Source organism: Chanos chanos, chromosome 12, assembly GCF_902362185.1.
Source record: "Chanos chanos chromosome 12, fChaCha1.1, whole genome shotgun sequence".
NCBI classification, from domain to species: domain Eukaryota; kingdom Metazoa; phylum Chordata; class Actinopteri; order Gonorynchiformes; family Chanidae; genus Chanos; species Chanos chanos.
Genome location: NC_044506.1, coordinates 6,323,180 through 6,347,944, shown reverse-complemented (window position 1 = coordinate 6,347,944; position 24,765 = coordinate 6,323,180). Strand labels below are relative to the sequence as shown.

The 24,765-nt window shown below is 41.3% G+C and overlaps 9 non-coding genes across 9 annotated transcripts; all 9 read left to right on the top strand.

The window, feature by feature from the left end:
- Positions 1–10,176: 10,176 nt before the first annotated feature.
- On the top strand, positions 10,177–10,367 carry LOC115825817 (U2 spliceosomal RNA). Its single transcript, XR_004025775.1, has one exon. It is a non-coding gene; the product is annotated as a U2 spliceosomal RNA (small nuclear RNA).
- Positions 10,368–11,518: 1,151 nt separating this feature from the next.
- On the top strand, positions 11,519–11,682 carry LOC115825792 (U1 spliceosomal RNA). The gene has a single exon (XR_004025753.1). It is a non-coding gene; the product is annotated as a U1 spliceosomal RNA (small nuclear RNA).
- Positions 11,683–12,855: 1,173 nt separating this feature from the next.
- Positions 12,856–13,019, top strand: LOC115825803 (U1 spliceosomal RNA). The gene has a single exon (XR_004025763.1). It is a non-coding gene; the product is annotated as a U1 spliceosomal RNA (small nuclear RNA).
- Positions 13,020–15,609: 2,590 nt separating this feature from the next.
- On the top strand, positions 15,610–15,773 carry LOC115825791 (U1 spliceosomal RNA). The gene has a single exon (XR_004025752.1). It is a non-coding gene; the product is annotated as a U1 spliceosomal RNA (small nuclear RNA).
- Positions 15,774–16,818: 1,045 nt separating this feature from the next.
- On the top strand, positions 16,819–16,982 carry LOC115825802 (U1 spliceosomal RNA). Its single transcript, XR_004025762.1, has one exon. It is a non-coding gene; the product is annotated as a U1 spliceosomal RNA (small nuclear RNA).
- A 799-nt stretch (positions 16,983–17,781) lies between these two features.
- LOC115825816 (U2 spliceosomal RNA) lies at positions 17,782–17,972 on the top strand. The gene has a single exon (XR_004025774.1). It is a non-coding gene; the product is annotated as a U2 spliceosomal RNA (small nuclear RNA).
- Positions 17,973–20,192: 2,220 nt separating this feature from the next.
- On the top strand, positions 20,193–20,356 carry LOC115825801 (U1 spliceosomal RNA). The gene has a single exon (XR_004025761.1). It is a non-coding gene; the product is annotated as a U1 spliceosomal RNA (small nuclear RNA).
- A 799-nt stretch (positions 20,357–21,155) lies between these two features.
- On the top strand, positions 21,156–21,347 carry LOC115825823 (U2 spliceosomal RNA). The gene has a single exon (XR_004025780.1). It is a non-coding gene; the product is annotated as a U2 spliceosomal RNA (small nuclear RNA).
- Positions 21,348–23,567: 2,220 nt separating this feature from the next.
- Positions 23,568–23,731, top strand: LOC115825790 (U1 spliceosomal RNA). The gene has a single exon (XR_004025751.1). It is a non-coding gene; the product is annotated as a U1 spliceosomal RNA (small nuclear RNA).
- Positions 23,732–24,765: the final 1,034 nt, after the last annotated feature.

The following is a 24,765-nucleotide window of genomic DNA, read 5'->3' as shown; positions in this document are numbered from 1 at the left end:
TTCGTGATTCAGTCGACTGCCACACCAGCAGCACACATGTAATACAATTTCTCTTAACAAATGCAATATCATCTTGGACACTGCACTTCAAACGATGTCCTTCTTAACTTTACAACGACCAACAGTGTCCCGCTGGTCGTGAACAGACAGAAATCGACGATTGCCAATCAAGATCACCGACAGAAAACCGGTTTGAGCGAGACAAAGCTCTAACTGTTCACATGGTCGTAGCCTAAATCAAATCTGCACACTTCGGGGAGAAAAAACTATCTGATATCCCACCATTCGGTTGTCTAATGTCACAGACCAAGCTGAATCGAATATGCATATGTGAGTACTCACCGATCTGTTGTTGTTTTGTCTGCGTTAAAATCTGGGGTGTATTAAAGTCTGTCCATGTGATTGCCTAGCCCAGCTTCACGACTACTTTTGTCCCGCCCACAATCTCAGAGATTCTGCGTCATAACCGTGCCGCGTGTGGACAGACTCAAATCTGGGCGGAGTGCAATAGATAGCGGGAATCTAAAGGACTAACACAAAGTTACCAAACAGAACTAACTAACTGACTGACTTACAAAATAATAAATAAATAAACAAATAAATAAATATGTTTGTGGCTTGCTTGTTGCGTGGCGAAAACAGACAAGTGACCGAGAGGCGTGTAGGCTCCATCCCTGACCGCGATGTCTCTCTGTCAAACTGCATTTGTATCCCCGACTGTCCACAAAAAAAAGTGAATCGCTTTGAATAAGAGAATTTGGTTAATGGAAAAAAAGCAAAGTTTTAAATCAAAGCCATAGAATTCAATCATACCCCTATATATGAAAAATGTTAATGCATTTCACAATCTGATATAAAACATCGGGACAAATAGGTTACTTTTACTCCTGATGGTGCTATAAAATCAGCTCATTACATACTGCGCTCGACAGTACCATCTGGTGGTGTTGTCCAACTGGGTCAAACCACAATTCCTAACTTTTTTTTTTTTTAAAAAGTGCTCCATTCTCTACTTTTCATCTGCAGGATGCGTTTTAGTACAACCGAACAGATGCAAGCTCCAGATGATTATGCCTATCATGAAGTTTATGTCTATATATATATATATAAGTTTTAAATGAAGTAAAAGAACATTTTAACTCTGTGTAACATCGCTGTTAGCATAGTTACGAACTCTACCACCCATTATCACTTCCATAAGAACTTAAATGAAGTCTGTTCACAGTTACATTCACAGGGCTCTAAATATGTATTAGTTTAACACGGCAATCGCCTCTGGAATGTCAGGAATTCGCCAGATGAATTCATCCACCCAGATTAAATCAACTACTTCTTTTGTGAACAATGTGGAGATTTTTTTTAAATAACGACTACAAAGAGCGGTAAATATTTAACATCGCGTAATGCTGATACAAAGTTGTTATCTCTTATTTGGAATTTCTTTCGCAAAAGTAACATGCTAACTTCAAGACATTTTAAAGTGTCAGTGTGTAGGCCTGTAAATAAAGAAACAAATAGTGTAGCATGGATAAACGCCTGAAATACAAAACTAAACATCCACGGCAAAATCCATGTCATAAATAAGTGGGAGTTATTTTTATTTTATTTGTTGTAGTTGTTGTTGTTGTTTTAACGGAATTACATAATGTTTGTTGAACATTTTAGTTCAGCGTAATTACAAGTAAAACTGCAAAACTTAAACAACTAAATTTGTCATTTACCCAGTCTTGTTCTGGGCTATTCGACGGGTCCGCCCCAACATTGATTACCTAATGACAATATGAATAGGAAACACTTTATATGGAATTCACACCTTGAAGTGGCATCATTATCCTTATATCCTATATATACCCAAGAGACATCTTTGTCTTGTATTCTGCTTCTGACAGACAGCACCGGACATTGTGACTTTGTTACAGCATCTCCGAAATGCAGAACATGGACGGGCAGAATTGCTTGGACACGAGCCACACACAACATCCATTTTCCTATCAGGGACAAAAGAGGAAGTACAAACGTTACTGCAAGAAATACAACACGTACGTCGGCCTCATCGCCTTCGTTATCCAAGGTTCTCCAAACAAGATGCTTACGTTCAGTGAGGTAATACACGCCAATAATGCGACTTTTGTACTAAATCTTTGTTCAAAAGTTCCATTACAATCTTAAACCGCACATATTCTGGTGAAATAGGGATGTTTTTCTTCTAAGAAAAACAGCGTATTAAATGGTAATATGTTTTTTTTTTTCAGCTGATGAATAAATTGGAGAGATTTGTCTCCGGTGACAGAAAGGGCTTTGAAAACGTCATCAGGGTGTGTTTATCGTCAAACAGCTGTTTCATAAAGGTAAGTCCTGAATTTACCACAATAACGTCATAAAATGCCGACACATTCGTTCTATATTCCTCCGGAAAAAACTTGCATCAGCTGTGGGTACCGCACTTTGTATTTAACCAATTTCTTAGGCCCTGTTACACCAGCACATTTAAGGCAATAGAACAACCTCCTCAGACTGCTCAGTGTGTTCTCCTACACCTGCCCAATTTGGTGTCTCAGCTCAAATCATTAGTGTTGTAAGGCAGTAAAGGATGGACACTGGCTCATGCTGGCTTGTTTCAAAATGCACTTCTCACTGCTGAGTTGGTGTAGGTCATTAAAATACATCCTCTTTCCCCCTCCTCCCAGATACCCATTAATCCAGAGTGCCCAAATGCGAAAAGAAACTTCTGGAAGGTCGACGAGAATCGGATAACACCCAAGATGTTCAGGCGTCATTTCAGAGGCATGCTGGACATGTTTCCTGAGCTCTCCTCCAAAATGAAAGCAGAGTCATTGTTTAAGGAGGGTCCTGAATATCAGAAAGCAAAAGGGGCTGCACTGGATCACAGACACGCCATCAAGTTCACCAGCCCATTCTCCATAGAATCTCTCTTGCAAAGGGACAGCAACCCTCCTCCATCCCCAAAATCTGCCCAAACCTTGGAGTTTCTGCCACAGGCCCAGAGGGTTTTCCACAGCCTTTCAAATGAGGGTAACTGCTCGGCACTGAAGGGGAGAGTTTGGGTCCGACAGGTGGAGGGGCAAACTGGGTCGACGGATACCTTCCAAACGGGGAATGTGAAGGAAGCGGCAGGTTTCCTCAGTCCAAATTATGGTGCTGTAATAACTGAACAACTGAAAGGACAGTTTATCCCAGACCCCACATACCTCTGGCATCACACCCACACGCACGATGTTCCTCTGGATCATTTCTTAAGGTTTCCAGGATACGGTCTCGTTGCTCAACCTTTCAGAATGTAGACACTGCAGCCCTCGTGAAATTGCACTTTTTTGGAGGCGGATGTTTTTACTGGCGTTCATCTCAATAAAACGATCTGATTGTCACTGCCACGTGTCAATAACTTTCAGTTGGTGCTTAAGTTAAAATCTCATATCTACGGCGTACGCTGGTTTATATAATGCTGGTCAGGCACATTGCAAAAGTGCTGCATGCCTTGTACTCATCTGTGCATTAAAAGAGATTCACTCATCTTTTTTTCTTTTATCCCATCATTGTCCTTGGCTCAAACAACAGACAGGGCATTTTGTGCATTCCACTTTATGATGACTGTAATAACTTAAGTATACAGACACGACCAGCTACCGTAACAATGTTCTGACTCAACCATCTACACCAAATTCCCACATACACAGTTTTGTTTTTAAAGTCAGAACTATCACTGTAGGGGAACCGGACAACCTGTCCATTAAGCAGCCATTTTTGGCCTAATTACCACTGTGGTCAAGCCCAATCCCATACTTACAGTCCTGCCACTTAAAGGCTACTGTCCAGAATCTGGAAGTCTGTCTTGCTCAACGCCATCAAGCTAAACATACAAACTGTCTGTCACAGGGTTTTCCTTGGGTCAGAAGTAGGCATCCTTGTATGAGTGTTTCATCACATTAAGACTCATCTGAGATACCAGAGGATAGCTCCTGCAGACAGTAGGCTCCTGCAGACAGTAGGCATCCTTGTATGAGTGTTTCATCACATTAAGACTCTACTGAGATACCAGAGGATAGCTCCTGCAGACAGTGGATTTTCTCAAGTGACATGATAATTGTGTGGTTGGGTGCTTAAACCCTACATTATACTGTGGACTGTGTCCTCACTGGGCAGCGTGGTGGCACAGTGGGTAGCGCTGTCGCCTCACAGCAGGAAGGGCGGCCAGGGTCCTTTCTGTGTGGAGTTTACATGTTCTCCCATGTCTGTGTGGGTTTCCTCTGGGAGCTCCGGCTTCCTCCCACGATCCGAACACATCTAAGTCAGGAGATAATTGGAGATACTAAATTACGGGCGTGCATGAATGTGTTTGTCTGTGTGTCTGCCCTACGATGGACTGGTGACCCCCCCCCCCCCCCATGACCTTAATTAGGATATTTGGCTTAGAAAATGAATGAATGCATCCTCACTTAACTCCACAATTATTCCATAGGAGAATGAAGCTTAATGAATAAAGGTGAGCTTTAATACAGAATCCTGTGTAGTGATCACATGAGTTTGCAGTTCCATCATTACTTTCTTTATTCTATGTTATAATTATTTATTAAATGGATGACACCAAAAAGGAAGACAACAGAAATCAGGGCGGTTTAGAAACAGACAAGCACTGCTACTTTATTATTGCACGCTGGTTACATCACCACTGAAAATGCATCAAGGAACAAGCGCAAGGAACAAGTTAAATACAACAGGAGCTTTTAGGTTAAAAAAAGAAGAAGAAGAAGAAGAAGAAGAAGAAGAAGAAAGCAGCAAACTGAAGAGAGAAATATTTTTGCGGATTTCAGTTCAATGTATATGACAGCATGAGGGAAAAGATGAATTTATAAAAGATGAGGCTTATGATTATGACACAAATTCAGGGGTGCTGATGCTGCTGCTGCAGTTGGAGCAGAAAGACAAGACACTTCACAGTATAAAATAACAACAGGCAACTCGATCTCAGCAAAATCTCAACAAAAATGAGCTTTTAACACTCGTGGTTACAAAATGTTAGGGCTGTCAGGGACTAGGCAGTCAACTGATCACCAGATAACAAACAAACATACTAACAAACAAACAAACAGACAAATAAACAAAGAACTAAAACTAGTGTGTATGCAATATTTCAAGAGTAAACTGAAATGACATGACCTAATTAGTTTGCAACCTAAACAGAAGTTTTGATTACACTATATATGTTATTGAGATGTTTTTATTACATTCTGCACATTTATTAATTAATGAATTGAGAACTGAGCATTGCACAGGTTTCATTTCAAGCAGCAGCCAACCATGGATAGCACAGACTTACTGTCACAAGCTTTGTCTGAATAATTTAAACGTGGCATGCTGAGGAGGTCAAACTGTACAATCTATTCTAGCAAATTAAACTGTAGGCTAAAAAATAACATAAAATCAGTACTATCAACACTAGGCTATCAAAAAATCGTTTTTCAATCACTAATAACAAATTCGCTCAAATAGTTGACTTGGTCCTACTCATTCCAGATCAAGGATCTTCAAAAAACAGCTGACGTACATCTGTAGACTCTTAACCCACACATCACGTTGAGCCGCTCTCTTCAGACGATGAGCAGGGAACACTATCTTATCACAATTCAAAGACAAACCAAACACATTCAGTGTCTGAAACTTAACATTCTCTTTCACTTTACGCGAGGACATACAATTTTCCTAACAGCGATACTGTATGTTTACGTCACATTTACTGATTTAAAAAAAAAAAAAAAAATCTTATTTGAAGCAAATTACAAGCAGTGCATTAATTTCATAAAGCTGGCTCCAGCAGGCAGAGTTCATGAGCAGCTGACTGGAATACGCAAACATACGACCCTTGAGACTCAAAGCAATGTTAAGGCAACTCAGACATCTTTCTCTTTTCCATATACCTACCCTACTACTAAACAACTTACTGGTTTGAAAATGCTTTAATAAATGGCAAAACATACTCCCTGATACTCCAAATGGTGTGTTTTTTTTACACACTCGAAATATATTAGTATCACTTTTCAATGTAAAATACATATTCTCTCTTAACTGAAAGTTACAAAAAGTGTGACACGCCATTAACTTGGAAATCAAACACCAAAAAAGAGCAGATTCCCCAAATTAATTATAATATTCAATAAACAATGGTGTTCCATTACTTTTATTTATCATTAAATAGTTCTAATGTAAGATTATGCCAGACTAGTTGACAGGGTATTTTGCTGAGAATTTCACATTTTTTTAAGCAAGTTTAATTATTTGGTAAAAACTTTTTACAGTTACACCACATTGACATCTTTGCAATAATCCTCCAAATATTCTCTCAAAATTGATTGAAACCAGGATTTTTAGACTAGGTCCTCAAAAAAAAGCAAAAAACAAAAAGAATGTATGCAACTAATTTGTAAGTGTATTTTCAAATTTAAACCCTTTTAAATTTAACTAAATCATATGGACACAAGAAAATTAGCGTCACGTCATTGACCCTTCAACAAATAAATCAATTCAGGAATAAATGATGACAGCCTACGACCAGAACGGCCCGTGATGCTATTAATTGAATTAACATATCCAAACGGTTCTTTAAGTATATATCCACTTGCGTTATAGCTTAAAGACAGTTCAGCATCGTTATTTATAATAACGACACCGCACTGTACTACAAAACAAAGCTAATGTTGTTTTTACCGTTAAGAAAAAAAATGAAAATAAACACTGCGGTCAGCTTTGGGAATGAACATTTTTAAAAGCTAGAACGGTTACTTTTGCGTTTTAGGGCATTGTCTTATACAATACTGACGATAAAACAGTCCAATCACTTTCATGTAGCGTTCAACCTCCTACAGGCGCCAGAAACAAGATGCGAAGCTGGCCCAGACTTTCAAAGCTAGGATTTTGATTGGCTGAGAAGCATGGTTGGCATCGGGACCACCTGTCCATCATTTGAAGTTTGGGGCGTTCACTAGGGGGGCGCATTGACATCAGGTAAGTCCACTTCTCCCGGTCTCTCCTGAAGGTTAGTGCAATTTCTAGATTTGTTCGAGTAAATTGCTTAATTTGAAGCTAATTAAACTCTTTCGCTCGCTGTAGCGTTCTCTATCATAAATTGCGACTATAATGCCTGCGCTTAGGAAAAGCAGAAGTTGCTTTCAACAAATACGCAGCAACTTCACCACGAACTTGCGACGGAGTTAATGGCTAATTGGAATGGAACGACACGCTTCGAAAACAAGGCCATGTTTGACGGAGACGCGATGAACGACCGCAGAGGTAAGTTTTCACTGTTTTAATTCTTTATTGTAGTCTCAATTGTAAAAAAATCTGTTGCAATCCCTTTTTTTTGTTTCTGGGGACTCAAATTAGCTAGTCAGCGGTCACGCGCAATGTTGGTGTTTGACATTTTGTAGTGGCGTATACTTGACCATATACATGAGCTCATTGCTGTTTGTCGTGAAGACATGTTAGAAACAGGCCTGTAAGACCAAGATTTGGTTCTCTGCAACATCGAATGTAGCTGTCGCAGTGCTTGTGTGGTTGGGTTTTGTAATTGAACGACTAGCCCTCTAGCTCCAGTAATTAAACTTTGAGACGCATCCGCGGAAGGCTCCGCAAAGTTTCATAACTTGGAGCGTGGTGCACGGAGGAGAGTGTAACTCGGAGCGAAGGACGCATATTACACGTGAAGTACTATGATGTTACGGGGGTTTTTGCGCACTTTGTGTTTTGGTTGGCAGAATTAAACGCTGTCTATGGGTCTCGGAAACTTCTACTAGTTGGTGGCAAAGTTGAAAGGTGTAAAAAAAAAAAAATAATAATAATAAAAATAAAAAATTAACTTGAGCAGCGTTTTAGGCATCGTTGAGTTAGATTTTCTTTATTGAAAAGGCAAAAAGATTTGGAGAATTTACTATGGTTTTGAAGTCTAAGAAACCAATATTGTCGATCAGTGATGTTATACTACGGCTTTACTTTCCACCTTGCTGCAGAGCTCATCAAAGGCATTTTCATCTCTGTATTTATCTAATATATCATTCAAGACATTCATAGGATAAGTTGCTCTTTCCAGGTCTAGAGATGGGAGTTGCAGCATGCCTGATGGGAACTTTGCGTCTGTCAGTGGTTTACAGATCAGTTTGTGCCAGTAGGCCCCAACCTTCTGCTACCTGATCTCAACTGCTCCCCTGAGTTCAGTATCATGGGACAATTGTTATTTATTTATTCTAAAAATAAATGTAAATATATTCTTCTGGAGTTTTTGTCTCCGCTTATTGATTGGATTAGGTATTGAGGAATTTGTTGACTTTGCAAGTACATTTTCTTTCCATGCCAGCGTACCTTTACGGTATTATTTGGGCTTTGCATGAAGGGAGAATCCTAGTATCAGCGTATAAAACTTTCTTCCAATCAGAGAAGCCTGAAGTTGAAGTACAAACTGACTTGGGAGCGCTGGGGAGAAGGTAGTGGCGACATGTATAGCAGGAGTTCTGTGGCCTAAAACCAAGTTCCATGGCAGTATGAAATAGTCCATGTTGAAATGAAGATTGGAGACATTATTCCTACATGTCCCACAAATTCTCAGTTTTAAATGTTCAGATCTGAAACCATGTCTGCTAGCAACGTGCTTGTAACACTAAATTGGACCCAAGTCCAAAGGGGCGGGAGCTGTAGTCGCGACTCTGCTTTGACTTTCTCACTTGTTTTAACCTTCTGAAATGTTACAAGCTGATGCTTCACAGCCAAGAATAATAAGTCTAGAGATTGAAGTTAGGCGCAAACAGTTTTTCAACCAACTTCACTTTTCTCTGAGGCTGCTTGTTGACACTGTTGGCATTGCCTGTTAGACCTTAATGTGGCTTTTTTTTTGTAGCAGTGGTTGCACCAGAAGTTCTAGCTGCTGAGAGGCAAATTCAAAATACCATTAATGTTTTTTTTATTATTATTAAAGATACTTTATTAATTCTTTAGGGGAAATTAGGTCTCCATTCATTCAGTCCCTTGCCCCCATGTTTCCTGCCAGTCCCAAACCTGCTTCGCTAAACTTTTGGCCAGGGCAGCCCCTTTGGGAAGGTAACAATATTTTGTGGATGACTTAGAACCCCCTTTGTTAATTAGAGGAGTGTTTCTGGTAATGGGTGAATCTTTGAAGTTTATCATGGTTATAAAAGCTGTTGATATGATGCTAGTATGGCACCGTACATTACAGTTTAGTTTTAAATTTTTGTGTTTCATTACTGTGCTGGATTACCAAGACTGTTAAATGATCTGTACATCAACTAGCTTAATACAGGACATATTAACCATAAACTTTTTACTCTTGCTTTCATCGTCGCATCATGGAATTGGGCCACATCATACCTCGTAGTGTTAAAAACATCCGTTGTTCTTAAACGTTGTTAATGATCTCCCATTTCAAACCTCTTGGACGTTTCTTTGGGTTTGTTTTGAAGCGATTGTCGGCAGTGTTTTGCTCTCTCACCATCTCAGCAGCTGTCGTATGCACCAGTCACATCCCCACACCAGCCGTCTCCAACTCATTCTTACCTGGCAGTAAGCATGTTTCCTCCAAGTATTTTAATAATTATAAATCCATATTCAGAATCACACGAGTCAGAATTTATGAATTCAGAGTCATGCTGAACTTAGTCTTGCAAGGTGTTGGCAGTTTCTGATGGAGGGAGGGAAAATTCCGCCTCGCAGTTGACTGTCATGCCAGCGCTGGCCAGCAGGAGGCGTGTCGTTGACACGTGATCATGTACAGTTTTGTTAATTTACTTATTTTATTTTTGAAGTCAGTTATATCAGATGTTCCGAGAGCTTCGATTGGATACATTTATGCTGTTTACTGCCATTACGTTCGGTTTTGTTTAAGTGAGAAGGTTAGAATCGTTGAAAATAAAAAGTTGATTTATATTCCATTGTGATTGGCTGATCTGCCATCTTGACTAGCCTTATGTGAAGAAAATTGTCTTTTAACTTCCTTTTAAGTCATGTCTGAAGTAGTTAAGGTCTAAGGAAGGTATCTGATCATTTTTAATAGATGGTCTTTCACTCCTCTTTGTAGGTTACTGTGGATTATTTAGCTGACACCGTGATGGTAATGTCTATTCTTGTGGATTAAGTGTCTGTTTGTGGGTATGGTCTGGTATCGCTTCTCGGCCTTTTGGCTAAGATCAAGTGTAGTATCTGTTCTTATCAGTTTAATATCTGATACGTCCCCTACCCGGGGACCATATATTAAATTGATTTTTGGAACAGGGAGATGGAATAGGGGCTTGCTCCGTCCACTCCACGCATCGACCTGGTATTGCAGTACCTCCAGGAACGGTGCACTCCCCTCTCGGGGAAATCAAACTGTTCAAAAGTAGAGAAATGCAGCGTGGAGTGTCGCTTCATACTAGATCGATGCGTGGAGTGGACGGAGTACTGGAGTACTAGTCGTGTAATAATCGTGCAGCCCACACTAATAAACGTAAAGCATCTGCAGTAGTATAGCGAGCTTAAATGTGAGAGTAAGTTGTGTGTTAGTTGTTTGTTGTGTAACGGAGGTGGAAATAATGGGGCGAAATCTCATCGCGAAAGAAGTTTGGTTGAAAGAACAGTTATATTACGGGGAGGTTGAATGTGTCTGTGTGGAGCAGTTTAGCGAGTGTGACGGTGCGAACGGTTTGACTGATAATACGAGTCGAGCAAGACTCCCAGATTTTTAAAGCCGCATAGCATCGACCAAGTACAGCTATGGTCATAAAGTAGATTACTAAATGCTGACACTCATTTTATTTAATGTTACAGCATTTTGCAGGATTAATGTCGTCTGTGACCTAGCATTGCTATAGACTTCACTCCGAGCACGGTCTATAATGTATCCGCTGTTAGTCAGTGCGTATTTTAGCAGAGGTTGCTCCGGAAGTACAATGCATATCCGGGTCACTGTTAGCAAAATTTCAAAATGAAAACGAAGCATTTAAATGGTTGTTAAAACGATAGCAGCTGACGCACACAATTTCTGGGTTTGTTAAATTCGTGGATCTTTTTCAATTTAATTGGGGGCTTTATTTCTTCGAATATAATAAACTCAGTTCAAATGATAGAAACGTGTTTGAACTCCTGGCAACCCACTGGTATCAAACCGTTATCATGAAGTAATCTACTGACACTTTTTCACACAGTTTGTGACAGAACCTTCAGGAAATGTTCTTCTCATTTAAGCTGCATGCCCTCTTCATATGAAGTGTATTTGATTTCCCTTTTCATTTGAATCATTTTCATATCAATGATGTGTTTCCTGTGGTGCATCATGGGAGTAACTCCAGCCTGATATTTTTACAAATGTATTTTTTCCACACATTTTTATTGGTCCAGAAGTCACAGAGTGGTATTTTGTGATGCAGTTGTTTTGTCGGCATTACTATAAAGAATATGTTGGCTTTACCGTCAGAGTGAAATGTGTGTGGATGAGTGAGAGCTCCAGACTGAACGTCTCCAACTCATACTTACCTGGCAGGGGAGATACCATGATCAAGAAGGTGGTTCACCCAGGGCGAGGCTCAGCCATTGCACTCCGGCTGTGCTGACCCCTGCGAATTCCCCAAATGTGGGAATCTCGACTGCATAATTTCTGGTAGTGGGGGACTGCGTTCGCGCTCTCCCCTGATGTGGAGTTTAATAACAGATGATGATGATACAAGGAGGTTGTTTGCAGTAATCTTACTTTACTGAAGCAGTTGTGTAGGGGCTAGTGTGTGTTCTCATGCAACTTACATGGTTTTGTTATGATTCTACCATTTCTGAACAATTATGAATTAAAGTGACGTATAGATAGGGCAGTTATTGTCGTGTGTCATTTTTAAATGTACAACTTTAATTACTGACACACTTCAGCAGTCATAAGTGTAATGTGTACAGCTAATTGTTGTAACGCATATATGGGGTAATTTTGCGTTGCTGACATCATTAGCTAATTTGAAAAGAATAAAGTGTTTGTGATATATTTATCTCAGCATTTTACATCAGTGTTCATTAAACAATCATATGAAAGCCTTGATTTACTGCAAGTGTTCTCTATTAAAATATCCTCAGTTGTTTTGAGGCATTCAAAGTTAACAGTTAAGCTTTGTGTCTTTGAAATGGTTTTGCTTTTAACGTCTGTTCTCTTCTCAAGCTGTCTTAGTCTTTGGTCAAAATCTCTAAGGAGATAATACAGTATTGAGACTCAAATATGTTGTCTGTCACTGGAGCGACATTTTTTTCTATTTTTAGTGGACATTTGACTTGGTTTAATAAGTTTGTCAGATAATTGAGGCGTCCAAACTGAAGTGAACAATTGAGTCGTGTGCTGTTGAAATGATTTGTCATTTCACAGCTGTGCTCTTATCAAGCTGCCCCAGTCTTTGACACAACTAATTAGGAGATGTTAGAGCATCGAGATTCAGATCTCTGGATCAGGTTCTGATTTGGATTCTGAGTCAGAATGTATGACTTCATCCTCAAACTGAACTCAGTCAGGGTATTGGCACTTTCCCAGTCTCGGGTGGGGAGAAAGAAAAAATTGACCTGACTTTTGACTGTCATACCAGCGCTGGCCAGTAGAGAGCGTTTTGTTGCCATGTAATAAAATGCAGTGTTATTGCATCATGGGAGTACCTATAGCCATGTATATTTACAAACAAAATTTCCACGTAGCAGTTTTATCCATCCATTAGTCACAGAGTGGTATTTTGTGATGCGGTGGTTTTGTCAGCATTACCATAAAGAATGTGTTGGCTTTACCGTCAGAGTGAAGTGTGTGTGGATGAGTGAGAGCTCCAGACTGAACGTCTCCAACTCATACTTACCTGGCAGGGGAGATACCATGATCAAGAAGGTGGTTCACCCAGGGCGAGGCTCAGCCATTGCACTCCGGCTGTGCTGACCCTTGCGAATTCCCCAAATGTGGGAATCTCGACTGCATAATTTCTGGTAGTGGGGAACTGCGTTCGCGCTCACCCCTGATGTGGAGTTTAATGACAGATGATGATACAAGAAGGTTGATTATACTAATGTGATGTGGCTGAAGTTACTTGGTGAGTCTTTTGGGTAATGCTGGCTTTTGCTAGAATGAGTTTACAGCACAGGACTATGACAAGTCATAAGAACATAAGAAATGGGTAGTGTCTATAAGTTTGATTGTGGATACAGAAATTTCTCATACGATTCTTTTGATATTCCCACTCCACTGTTTGAGAAATATTGAGAAAACAGATAAATAGTAATTGAACTTGATTTTCCTGAAATTCTAATGTCACATTGTGTTTCTTCAAAGATGTTAATAATTGGAATCCATTTTCCAAATCACATGAGTCAGAATGTATGACTTCATCCTCAAACTGAACTCAGTCAGGGTATTGGCACTTTCCCAGTCCCTGGTGGAGAGAAAGAGAATATCACAGTTGACTTTAGCAACCATTTATTGGGAGGTATCATGTGGCTTTAGCGTGGATGTATGTATGTATTATTTTGGGTATTGGTTTGTTTGATTAGTTGCTTATAAGAGGAAGGTGTGAGTGGGAGTACGAGTGGAGTGAGACTTTGTATTGTAATACCACACAGGATCAGTCTCTCACGTCTGTAAGAATACACAGGACTAAAAGGAGAAAAGGTGATTACTCCTGTGTTAGAATCTAGAGATATATCGGGTTTAATTTCCTCCTTAACGCAGTATTGCTAAAGACTTTGTTCTGAGCACGGTCTGTCGTGTGTTCACCGTTTTTCAGGAGTTGTGTTTTGGTAGGAGTTGCCCTGGAACTGCTTGTACTATCAAAGTAAACTGTTGACACTGTTACACCCAGTTTATGACAGAGAATTTAGAAAATGTTATGCTCCGTTAGGATGCATGCCCTCTCCATACGAAGTGTATTCCGTTTCACTTTTCATTTTAAGGATTTTCATATCGATGATATGTTTTGTGGCGCATCATTATTAAAAAATAATTGACAATACAAAACTGGTTTGTTTGGTAAATTCTTAGACTCGCTCAAGTCCCAAGACACCCCGTTTATGGGCGACTCTAGTAGTCAGCCTCTGAAGTCCCAGAGCTCCCTGCCCACAGACAAGACCAAGCAGCCTGAGTGTACCGTCCAGCCCAAACACCATGTGTCCACTAGCCAGCCCACAAAGTCCCCGTCCACAACCCAGGGTCATGACTGTCCCAAGGAATTGCCCCTGAGTGACCCCCCCGTAAGTGATATTCACATTATATACAAACAATGTAAATGAAGACAATTTAGTTAACGTGTTTTTTTTTTATATTAGCTTTATGTTTTAACATTACTTAGAAAACAACATTTGGGTATTGTTGTGTACAATGTGTTATGTGTGTGTTCCAGGTGGAGTTAGAGGGTTGGGTGCATCTGTGGGGAAAACCCCGACGACATCCCATCTGCCGACATTTCCTGGCTCCAAAAGGAGACCGAAAGAGGGCTGTTCACCCCCGTTCAAATCTACACTGGCCCGTTCAAGAGGCGACGGGCGATGAAATCAGACCGTGTGTGGCTTTACCCGCCGGAACCTCCCGGCTGTGTCGGGTGCCCTGCCAACCCCACAACCCCCCAACAGAGTCGTGTCTTAGTGTGGCGCCCTGTCGGAGAGTGGAGGTGCTCCCTGAAGTGTCCTCGAGGCGATGAGTGTGTGGGTAGAGGACAGAATGTGCACCTCTACAAGCCTGGCTACCACCACCGGGTACAACTCACTTCACCCCTGTTAGAGTTATTACATGACAGTTAACTAGTTGTTACTATGTATGTAAACATGCATGAAAAAAAGCAGAGAGTCATATGCTGCCATTGGCCTTAATTTGATTTGATTTTTTTTTTTTCCATATGTACTTCAGGTCCGTCACATCTGTGATGTGTCCGGCTGGTACGCAGTGTTCACTGAGGTCCTGTGCTGTCTTTGGTCAAAATCACTAAGGAGATAATACGGTATTGAGACTGGTATGTTGTCTGTCACTGTAGCGACCCTTTTTTTCTGTTTTTAGTGGACATTTGACTTGGTTTAATGAGTTTGTCCGATAATTGAGGCGTCCAAACTGAAGTGAACAATTGAGTCGTGTGGTATTGAAATGATGTCATTTCATGGCCGCGCTCTTGTCAAGCTGCCCCAGTCTTTTGACACAACCAATGAGGAGATGTTAGAGCATCGAGATTCAGATCTCTGGGTCAGGTTCTGATTGGGTTTCTGAGTCAGAATGTATGACTTCATCCTCAAACTGAACTCATTCAGGGTATTGGCACTTTCCCAGTCTTTGGTAGAGAGAAAGAAAAAATCGACCTGACTTTTGACTGTCATACCAGCGCTGGCCAGTAGAGAGCGTTTTGTTGCCATGTAATAACATGCAGTGTTATTGCATCATGGGAGTACCTATAGCCATGTATATTTACAAACAAAATTTCTACGTAGCAGTTTTATCCATCCATTAGTCACAGAGTGGTATTTTGTGATGCGGTGGTTTTGTCAGCATTACCATAAAGAATGTGTTGGCTTTACCGTCAGAGTGAAGTGTGTGTGGATGAGTGAGAGCTCCAGACTGAACGTCTCCAACTCATACTTACCTGGCAGGGGAGATACCATGATCAAGAAGGTGGTTCACCCAGGGCGAGGCTCAGCCATTGCACTCCGGCTGTGCTGACCCCTGCGAATTCCCCAAATGTGGGAATCTCGACTGCATAATTTCTGGTAGTGGGGGACTGCGTTCGCGCTCTCCCCTGATGTGGAGTTTAATAACAGATGAAAACACAAGGCACAAGGGAGTTGGTCGCAGTAATGTAACATTACACAAGTTAAAGAGTACAATATCTATTATTGACATGTTTCAGCAGTCAGAAGTGTAATATGTACAGTTAATTGTTGTAATGCATGTGGGGTAATTGCGTTGCTGACATCATTAGCTAATTTGAAAATAGTAAAGTGTTTGATTTATTTATCTCAGCATTATAGATCAGTAATGTTCATTAAACAATGATATCAAAGCCTTGATTTACTGCTAGTGTTCTCTAAAATATCCTCAGTTGTTTTGAGGCATTCAGAGTTGACTGTTAAGCTTTGTGTGCTTGAAATGGGTTTGCGTTTAATGTCTGTGCTATTCTCAGGCTGTCCCAGTCTTTGGTCAGACTCACTGAGGAGATGATACAGTATTGAGACTCATATGTTGTCTGTCAGTGTAGCAACCCTTTTTCTGTTTTTAGTGGGCATTTGACTTGGTTTGATAAGTTTGTCAGATAATTGAGGCGTCCAAACTGAAGTGAACAGTTGAGTCATGTGCTGTTGAAATGATTTGTCATTGAACAGCTATGCTCCTGTCAAGCTGCCCCAATCTTATGACCCAACTAATAAGGAGATGTTAGAGCATTGAGATTCAGATCTCTGGGTCAGGTTCTGGTTGGGATTCTGAGTCAGAATGTTTGACTTCATCCTCAAACTGAACTCATTCAGGGTATTGGCACTTTCCCAGTCTTTGGTAGAGAGAAAGAAAAAATTGACCTGACTTTTGACTGTCATACCAGCGCTGGCCAGTAGAGAGCGTTTTGTTGCCATGTAATAACATGCAGTGTTATTGCATCATGGGAGTACCTATAGCCATGTATATTTACAAACAAAATTTCTACGTAGCAGTTTTATCCATCCATTAGTCACAGAGTGGTATTTTGTGATGCGGTGGTTTTGTCAGCATTACCATAAAGAATGTGTTGGCTTTACCGTCAGAGTGAAGTGTGTGTGGATGAGTGAGAGCTCCAGACTGAACGTCTCCAACTCATACTTACCTGGCAGGGGAGATACCATGATCAAGAAGGTGGTTCACCCAGGGCGAGGCTCAGCCATTGCACTCCGGCTGTGCTGACCCCTGCGAATTCCCCAAATGTGGGAATCTCGACTGCATAATTTCTGGTAGTGGGGGACTGCGTTCGCGCTCACCCCTGATATGGAGTTTAATGACAGATGATGATACAAGGAGGTTGTTTATAATAATGTGATGTGGCTAAAGTTATTTGGTGAGTCTTTTGGGTAATGCTGGCTTTTGCTAGAATGAGTTTACAGCACAAGACCATGACTAGTCATAAGAAATGGGTAGTGTCTATAAGTTTTTGACTGTAGATACGGAATCTTTCATACGATTCTTTTGATATTCCCACTCCACTGTTTGAGAAATATTGAGAAAACAGATAAATAGTAATTGAACTTGATTTTCCTGCAATTCTTATGTCACATTGTGTTTCTTCAAACTGAACTCAGGCGGGGTATTGGCACTTTCCCAGTCCCTGGTGGAGAGAAAGTAAACTTCTGCCTCACAGTTGACTGTCATACCAGTGCTGACCAGTAGAGAGTTGGCATATAATAACATACAGTGTTGTTAATGTACTTACTTCACTTTTGGAGTCAGTTACCTCAGATGATAGACCTGTTTGTGTTGTTTAGTGCCATTTAGGTTTTAAACGGCTTTAAGTACGAAGGTTAGAACTGTTGAACGTAAAAAGTGGATTGATGCCCCATTCTGATTGGCTGATCTGCCATCTTGATTGTCACCTGCATTATGAGAATTGCCGTTTAAATTCATTATAAACCATCTATGGCTTAGCTAAGGTCTAAGGAAGGTATCTGATCATTTTTAATAGATGGTCTTTCACCCATTTGTGTAGGTTAGGGTGGATTTTTAGCTGGCACCGTGATGGTAATGTCTGTTCCTGTGCGTTAAGGATCTGTTTGTGGGTGTGGTCTGGTATCGCTTCTCGGCCTTTTGGCTAAGATCAAGTGTAGTATCTGTTCTTATCAGTTTAATATCTGATACGTCCCCTACCCGGGGACCATATATTAAATTGATTTTTGGAACAGGGAGATGGAATAGGGGCTTGCTCCGTCCACTCCACGCATCGACCTGGTATTGCAGTACCTCCAGGAACGGTGCACTCCCCACTCGGGGAAACAAAACTGTTTAAAAATAGAGAAAGTTGAGAACTATTGTGTATGATTCAAGTAATGAACTGGTTTAGCAACCATTTATTGGGAGGTATCATGTGGCTTTAGTGTGGATGTATGTATGTATTATTTTGGGTATTGGTTTGTTTGATTAGTTGCTTATAAGAGGAAGGTGTGAGTGGGAGTACGAGTGGAGTGAGACTTTGTATTGTAATACCACACAGGATCAGTCTCTCACGTCTGTAAGAATACACAGGACTAAAAGGAGAAAAGGTGATTACTCCTGTGTTAGAATCTAGAGACATATCGGGTTTAATTTCCTCCTTAACGCAGTATTGCTAAAGACTTTGTTCTGAGCACGGTCTGTCGTGTGTTCACCGTTTTTCAGGAGTTGTGTTTTGGTAGGAGTTGCCCTGGAACTGCTTGTACTATCAAAGTAAACTGTTGACACTGTTACACCCAGTTTATGACAGAGAATTTAGAAAATGTTATGCTCCGTTAGGATGCATGCCCTCTCCATACGAAGTGTATTCCGTTTCACTTTTCATTTTAAGGATTTTCATATCGATGATATGTTTTGTGGCGCATCATTATTAAAAAATAATTGACAATACAAAACTGGTTTGTTTGGTAAATTCTTAGACTCGCTCAAGTCCCAAGACACCCCGTTTATGGGCGACTCTAGTAGTCAGCCTCTGAAGTCCCAGAGCTCCCTGCCCACAGACAAGACCAAGCAGCCTGAGTGTACCGTCCAGCCCAAACACCATGTGTCCACTAGCCAGCCCACAAAGTCCCCGTCCACAACCCAGGGTCATGACTGTCCCAAGGAATTGCCCCTGAGTGACCCCCCCGTAAGTGATATTCACATTATATACAAACAATGTAAATGAAGACAATTTAGTTAACGTGTTTTTTTTTTATATTAGCTTTATGTTTTAACATTACTTAGAAAACAACATTTGGGTATTGTTGTGTACAATGTGTTATGTGTGTGTTCCAGGTGGAGTTAGAGGGTTGGGTGCATCTGTGGGGAAAACCCCGACGACATCCCATCTGCCGACATTTCCTGGCTCCAAAAGGAGACCGAAAGAGGGCTGTTCACCCCCGTTCAAATCTACACTGGCCCGTTCAAGAGGCGACGGGCGATGAAATCAGACCGTGTGTGGCTTTACCCGCCGGAACCTCCCGGCTGTGTCGGGTGCCCTGCCAACCCCACAACCCCCCAACAGAGTCGTGTCTTAGTGTGGCGCCCTGTCGGAGAGTGGAGGTGCTCCCTGAAGTGTCCTCGAGGCGATGAGTGTGTGGGTAGAGGACAGAATGTGCACCTCTACAAGCCTGGCTACCACCACCGGGTACAACTCACTTCACCCCTGTTAGAGTTATTACATGACAGTTAACTAGTTGTTACTATGTATGTAAACATGCATGAAAAAAAGCAGAGAGTCATATGCTGCCATTGGCCTTAATTTGATTTGATTTTTTTTTTTTCCATATGTACTTCAGGTCCGTCACATCTGTGATGTGTCCGGCTGGTACGCAGTGTTCACTGAGGTCCTGTGCTGTCTTTGGTCAGACTCACTGAGGAGATGATACAGTATTGAGACTCATATGTTGTCTGTCAGTGTAGCAACCCTTTTTCTGTTTTTAGTGGGCATTTGACTTGGTTTAATAAGTTTGTCAGATAATTGAGGCGTCCAAACTGAAGTGAACAGTTGAGTCATGTGCTGTTGAAATGATTTGTCATTGAACAGCTATGCTCCTGTCAAGCTGCCCCAATCTTATGACCCAACTAATAAGGAGATGTTAGAGCATTGAGATTCAGATCTCTGGGTCAGGTTCTGGTTGGGATTCTGAGTCAGAATGTTTGACTTCATCCTCAAACTGAACTCATTCAGGGTATTGGCACTTTCCCAGTCTTTGGTAGAGAGAAAGAAAAAATTGACCTGACTTTTGACTGTCATACCAGCGCTGGCCAGTAGAGAGCGTTTTGTTGCCATGTAATAACATGCAGTGTTATTGCATCATGGGAGTACCTATAGCCATGTATATTTACAAACAAAATTTCTACGTAGCAGTTTTATCCATCCATTAGTCACAGAGTGGTATTTTGTGATGCGGTGGTTTTGTCAGCATTACCATAAAGAATGTGTTGGCTTTACCGTCAGAGTGAAGTGTGTGTGGATGAGTGAGAGCTCCAGACTGAACGTCTCCAACTCATACTTACCTGGCAGGGGAGATACCATGATCAAGAAGGTGGTTCACCCAGGGCGAGGCTCAGCCATTGCACTCCGGCTGTGCTGACCCCTGCGAATTCCCCAAATGTGGGAATCTCGACTGCATAATTTCTGGTAGTGGGGGACTGCGTTCGCGCTCACCCCTGATATGGAGTTTAATGACAGATGATGATACAAGGAGGTTGTTTATAATAATGTGATGTGGCTAAAGTTATTTGGTGAGTCTTTTGGGTAATGCTGGCTTTTGCTAGAATGAGTTTACAGCACAAGACCATGACTAGTCATAAGAAATGGGTAGTGTCTATAAGTTTTTGACTGTAGATACGGAATCTTTCATACGATTCTTTTGATATTCCCACTCCACTGTTTGAGAAATATTGAGAAAACAGATAAATAGTAATTGAACTTGATTTTCCTGCAATTCTTATGTCACATTGTGTTTCTTCAAACTGAACTCAGGCGGGGTATTGGCACTTTCCCAGTCCCTGGTGGAGAGAAAGTAAACTTCTGCCTCACAGTTGACTGTCATACCAGTGCTGACCAGTAGAGAGTTGGCATATAATAACATACAGTGTTGTTAATGTACTTACTTCACTTTTGGAGTCAGTTACCTCAGATGATAGACCTGTTTGTGTTGTTTAGTGCCATTTAGGTTTTAAACGGCTTTAAGTACGAAGGTTAGAACTGTTGAACGTAAAAAGTGGATTGATGCCCCATTCTGATTGGCTGATCTGCCATCTTGATTGTCACCTGCATTATGAGAATTGCCGTTTAAATTCATTATAAACCATCTATGGCTTAGCTAAGGTCTAAGGAAGGTATCTGATCATTTTTAATAGATGGTCTTTCACCCATTTGTGTAGGTTAGGGTGGATTTTTAGCTGGCACCGTGATGGTAATGTCTGTTCCTGTGCGTTAAGGATCTGTTTGTGGGTGTGGTCTGGTATCGCTTCTCGGCCTTTTGGCTAAGATCAAGTGTAGTATCTGTTCTTATCAGTTTAATATCTGATACGTCCCCTACCCGGGGGGCCATATATTAAATTGATTTTTGGAACAGGGAGATGGAATAGGGGCTTGCTCCGTCCACTCCACGCATCGACCTGGTATTGCAGTACCTCCAGGAACGGTGCACTCCCCACTCGGGGAAACAAAACTGTTTAAAAATAGAGAAAGTTGAGAACTATTGTGTATGATTCAAGTAATGAACTGGTTTAGCAACCATTTATTGGGAGGTATCATGTGGCTTTAGTGTGGATGTATGTATGTATTATTTTGGGTATTGGTTTGTTTGATTAGTTGCTTATAAGAGGAAGGTGTGAGTGGGAGTACGAGTGGAGTGAGACTTTGTATTGTAATACCACACAGGATCAGTCTCTCACGTCTGTAAGAATACACAGGACTAAAAGGAGAAAAGGTGATTACTCCTGTGTTAGAATCTAGAGATATATCGGGTTTAATTTCCTCCTTAACGCAGTATTGCTAAAGACTTTGTTCTGAGCACGGTCTGTCGTGTGTTCACCGTTTTTCAGGAGTTGTGTTTTGGTAGGAGTTGCCCTGGAACTGCTTGTACTATCAAAGTAAACTGTTGACACTGTTACACCCAGTTTATGACAGAGAATTTAGAAAATGTTATGCTCCGTTAGGATGCATGCCCTCTCCATACGAAGTGTATTCCGTTTCACTTTTCATTTTAAGGATTTTCATATCGATGATATGTTTTGTGGCGCATCATTATTAAAAAATAATTGACAATACAAAACTGGTTTGTTTGGTAAATTCTTAGACTCGCTCAAGTCCCAAGACACCCCGTTTATGGGCGACTCTAGTAGTCAGCCTCTGAAGTCCCAGAGCTCCCTGCCCACAGACAAGACCAAGCAGCCTGAGTGTACCGTCCAGCCCAAACACCATGTGTCCACTAGCCAGCCCACAAAGTCCCCGTCCACAACCCAGGGTCATGACTGTCCCAAGGAATTGCCCCTGAGTGACCCCCCCGTAAGTGATATTCACATTATATACAAACAATGTAAATGAAGACAATTTAGTTAACGTGTTTTTTTTTTATATTAGCTTTATGTTTTAACATTACTTAGAAAACAACATTTGGGTATTGTTGTGTACAATGTGTTATGTGTGTGTTCCAGGTGGAGTTAGAGGGTTGGGTGCATCTGTGGGGAAAACCCCGACGACATCCCATCTGCCGACATTTCCTGGCTCCAAAAGGAGACCGAAAGAGGGCTGTTCACCCCCGTTCAAATCTACACTGGCCCGTTCAAGAGGCGACGGGCGATGAAATCAGACCGTGTGTGGCTTTACCCGCCGGAACCTCCCGGCTGTGTCGGGTGCCCTGCCAACCCCACAACCCCCCAACAGAGTCGTGTCTTAGTGTGGCGCCCTGTCGGAGAGTGGAGGTGCTCCCTGAAGTGTCCTCGAGGCGATGAGTGTGTGGGTAGAGGACAGAATGTGCACCTCTACAAGCCTGGCTACCACCACCGGGTACAACTCACTTCACCCCTGTTAGAGTTATTACATGACAGTTAACTAGTTGTTACTATGTATGTAAACATGCATGAAAAAAAGCAGAGAGTCATATGCTGCCATTGGCCTTAATTTGATTTGATTTTTTTTTTTTCCATATGTACTTCAGGTCCGTCACATCTGTGATGTGTCCGGCTGGTACGCAGTGTTCACTGAGGTCCTGTGCTGTCTTTGGTCAAAATCACTAAGGAGATAATACGGTATTGAGACTGGTATGTTGTCTGTCACTGTAGCGACCCTTTTTTTCTGTTTTTAGTGGACATTTGACTTGGTTTAATGAGTTTGTCCGATAATTGAGGCGTCCAAACTGAAGTGAACAATTGAGTCGTGTGGTATTGAAATGATGTCATTTCATGGCCGCGCTCTTGTCAAGCTGCCCCAGTCTTTTGACACAACCAATGAGGAGATGTTAGAGCATCGAGATTCAGATCTCTGGGTCAGGTTCTGATTGGGTTTCTGAGTCAGAATGTATGACTTCATCCTCAAACTGAACTCATTCAGGGTATTGGCACTTTCCCAGTCTTTGGTAGAGAGAAAGAAAAAATCGACCTGACTTTTGACTGTCATACCAGCGCTGGCCAGTAGAGAGCGTTTTGTTGCCATGTAATAACATGCAGTGTTATTGCATCATGGGAGTACCTATAGCCATGTATATTTACAAACAAAATTTCTACGTAGCAGTTTTATCCATCCATTAGTCACAGAGTGGTATTTTGTGATGCGGTGGTTTTGTCAGCATTACCATAAAGAATGTGTTGGCTTTACCGTCAGAGTGAAGTGTGTGTGGATGAGTGAGAGCTCCAGACTGAACGTCTCCAACTCATACTTACCTGGCAGGGGAGATACCATGATCAAGAAGGTGGTTCACCCAGGGCGAGGCTCAGCCATTGCACTCCGGCTGTGCTGACCCCTGCGAATTCCCCAAATGTGGGAATCTCGACTGCATAATTTCTGGTAGTGGGGGACTGCGTTCGCGCTCTCCCCTGATGTGGAGTTTAATAACAGATGAAAACACAAGGCACAAGGGAGTTGGTCGCAGTAATGTAACATTACACAAGTTAAAGAGTACAATATCTATTATTGACATGTTTCAGCAGTCAGAAGTGTAATATGTACAGTTAATTGTTGTAATGCATGTGGGGTAATTGCGTTGCTGACATCATTAGCTAATTTGAAAATAGTAAAGTGTTTGATTTATTTATCTCAGCATTATAGATCAGTAATGTTCATTAAACAATGATATCAAAGCCTTGATTTACTGCTAGTGTTCTCTAAAATATCCTCAGTTGTTTTGAGGCATTCAGAGTTGACTGTTAAGCTTTGTGTGCTTGAAATGGGTTTGCGTTTAATGTCTGTGCTATTCTCAGGCTGTCCCAGTCTTTGGTCAGACTCACTGAGGAGATGATACAGTATTGAGACTCATATGTTGTCTGTCAGTGTAGCAACCCTTTTTCTGTTTTTAGTGGGCATTTGACTTGGTTTGATAAGTTTGTCAGATAATTGAGGCGTCCAAACTGAAGTGAACAGTTGAGTCATGTGCTGTTGAAATGATTTGTCATTGAACAGCTATGCTCCTGTCAAGCTGCCCCAATCTTATGACCCAACTAATAAGGAGATGTTAGAGCATTGAGATTCAGATCTCTGGGTCAGGTTCTGGTTGGGATTCTGAGTCAGAATGTTTGACTTCATCCTCAAACTGAACTCATTCAGGGTATTGGCACTTTCCCAGTCTTTGGTAGAGAGAAAGAAAAAATTGACCTGACTTTTGACTGTCATACCAGCGCTGGCCAGTAGAGAGCGTTTTGTTGCCATGTAATAACATGCAGTGTTATTGCATCATGGGAGTACCTATAGCCATGTATATTTACAAACAAAATTTCTACGTAGCAGTTTTATCCATCCATTAGTCACAGAGTGGTATTTTGTGATGCGGTGGTTTTGTCAGCATTACCATAAAGAATGTGTTGGCTTTACCGTCAGAGTGAAGTGTGTGTGGATGAGTGAGAGCTCCAGACTGAAC